Source organism: Osmia lignaria, unplaced genomic scaffold (genome assembly GCF_051020975.1).
Source record: "Osmia lignaria lignaria isolate PbOS001 unplaced genomic scaffold, iyOsmLign1 scaffold0055, whole genome shotgun sequence".
NCBI lineage: Eukaryota > Metazoa > Arthropoda > Insecta > Hymenoptera > Megachilidae > Osmia > Osmia lignaria.
In genome coordinates, this window is record NW_027478196.1 from 140,001 (window position 1) to 142,500 (window position 2,500).

The window sequence follows — 2,500 nt, forward strand, 5'->3', positions numbered from 1 at the left end:
ATGGGTAAATGGCCCCATTCAAGATGGACTTGGACGCAATTCGATGTCTCGGGATAAACGGATCCTCCTGAACACTACATTTCCCAGCGGCGGTACCGCGGGATTCAGTGCTGGGCTCATTCCTGTTCGCTCGCCGCTACTAAGGAAATCCTAGTTAGTTTCTTTTCCTCCGCTTAATAATATGCTTAAATTCAGCGGGTAATCTCGCCTACTCTGAGGTCGTCAATTTCTTTGGTTTCATCGAAAGGTGAATAATGATGCTCGATGCAAAAAAAAAAAAAATAAACGAAAAGAAGCAAAAAAGCAAACACGTAGAGAAACTGTGCGTGAATCAACCTTTCGCATATTCAATTTTTCCTCCTCTCTCGTTTCAAAATGTTTGTATTTATCGTTCGATGAAACGAGCACAAGAGGGAAAAAAAAGTTGAGACACGACGTTCCCATAATTTTCGTGTTATTTCCTTTTTGCTTCAAACATTTTGCGGACTGCAGCTTCGTCGTATTGCTTTTATCAATTTTTAACAATTTCAAAGCGAAGACAACTCGCAAGACGATCCATTTCGTCTCGGTTCAATTTTAACGTCCGTCCGTATTATTTTTTGTTCCACAAGAGATTTCGAATAGGTTTCTTTATTTATCATCCCTTCTTTTCGAGCGCCACGGAAGCAAGAGGAAAAGCAAGAGCGAGAGAACATTTCGCGTATACTTCATTTAACAATTTTAACCAACACGCGATGTACTCCACACACCTCTTAGATTTAACAACTGCTTTTCTCTTCTTCTCCCCTTAGCGCAAGGGTAAACCCCATTTGTCTCTTCTTTGGAACGCAACAAAACTTTCGAGGACTGGACGACCGAGCGATGGTCGCGCGGTCTTCGCTTATCTTTAACAAACGAAGTAGTCCGTATGTATTCTAAATGTTGAAGCCTCCTAGAGCTTTAAGCCATGCGAGACATTGAAATGCTGTTTTAACGGGAGCATGCATAATTGCTGCAAACATACTTTTATCACAAGTTCTAGCCACGCCACGGAGGCTTCGAAGTTCCTTCACCATTCGCTTTCCTCTCTTTTGTTACACAGTTTCAGACTACGATCAGGGGTACCGAAACGCTGTATTGATTGTAAACAACCATTTTTATCTTGGAGCGGAGCGTTCCTTTACTCGTTAGATTTGTCTTGTCGCGTGTGTATTCGCTTTTTCGACGCTTTTTAACCATTTAACTTGTTTAGCGAAGCTAAACGCACAGACAGACAAAAAAAAAGGAACAGCATCGCGCGTCAAACAGCGACGACCCATCTGAAGCGATCTTTCATTTATACACCGTTTGTAAACAGAGAGATGTATAAAGCGCGGGGAATCATTCGAAACCCTGGGGCTATTCGAGCTTGCATTTCAGCAAATTATCATCTCAAACATTTCACTCGTTTGCTTTTTCTAAATTTATAGGAGAGCTTCTTTCGTTTATTTTTGACACACCTTTCGTAAATATCGTTTCTGGCAACGTCGGGAGCGTGGATTTCTACAAGTGAACAATCGCGCCGATCCGATAACTTCCAGCAGGATGGAGAATCTTTATAGATTATCTTCCGAGAACTCGGTGCTTTCACGGGCGGTCGTTTATAAATTTTAACGAACGACTCGCGCGCCGTGACGCACTTGCGCTAGTTCGAAGAGATATTTCGAAATTTGTTTCTCTCCTTTAACGGCCTGCATTTAGTGTATCGGTTGCGATTTTCGTCACATCGTTTCCACGACAAACGCCGACGAACTGCCCAACTATCGCTCGTACGTTGCGACTCTTTCTTTGTTTATCGTTCATTCATTCTTTCAATTTCGTTCGATAATCCCGCTCCGAAACGTTCTACTTTCGTTGAACGACGGCGAGATGTTTAGAAAGAAATGAATTACTCTTTTTTCGAGAAGCAAACGCAAGCAGTCTTTTGTTAAGAAAACGACCCTCAGCCAGGCGTGGTCCAGGAATTGTATCCGTGGACCGCAATGTGCGTTCGAAATGTCGATGTTCATGTGTCCTGCAGTTCACACGTTGACGCGCAATTAGCTGCGTTCTTCATCGACCCACGAGCCAAGTGATCCACCGTTCAGGGTAATCGTAAAATTTTGTATTTCAAACTCTTTAGATCTTTAGAGTGTTATTTTCATTATTAACACGCATCACATTCGATACCCACATCACTCTCCCACCCGGCGCGTGCGGGAGAGCGAATTCGGGCGTCGCCAACGTATTTGTTTGTTTGTTCGATCGTTGACGACACGATCGCGTCCAAGGACGGAAACCGTCGGAGAAACGCCCAGTGGCACGCTCCTCTCGACGGTCGGGCGTAAAGTACATTTAAAAACCTTGAAAAGTACGAACGCACACAAGGAATGCGAGCGCGCGTCCTGTCGCTGAATCGTGGGTTGCGAGATTCGAACAGACACACGGCCGGCGACGATCGGTCTAACTAATGGACACATAGTTTTTCAAAGACTCGCTATCG

General features: G+C 44.0%; 1 non-coding gene and 1 pseudogene across 1 annotated transcript; both read right to left on the reverse strand.

The window, feature by feature from the left end:
- LOC143307461 (large subunit ribosomal RNA) overlaps window positions 1-222 on the reverse strand; it is a 4,486-nt pseudogene extending 4,264 nt beyond the window's left edge.
- A 1,732-nt stretch (window positions 223-1,954) lies between these two features.
- Window positions 1,955-2,109, reverse strand: LOC143307447 (5.8S ribosomal RNA). The gene has a single exon (XR_013064589.1). It is a non-coding gene; the product is annotated as a 5.8S ribosomal RNA (ribosomal RNA).
- Window positions 2,110-2,500: the final 391 nt, after the last annotated feature.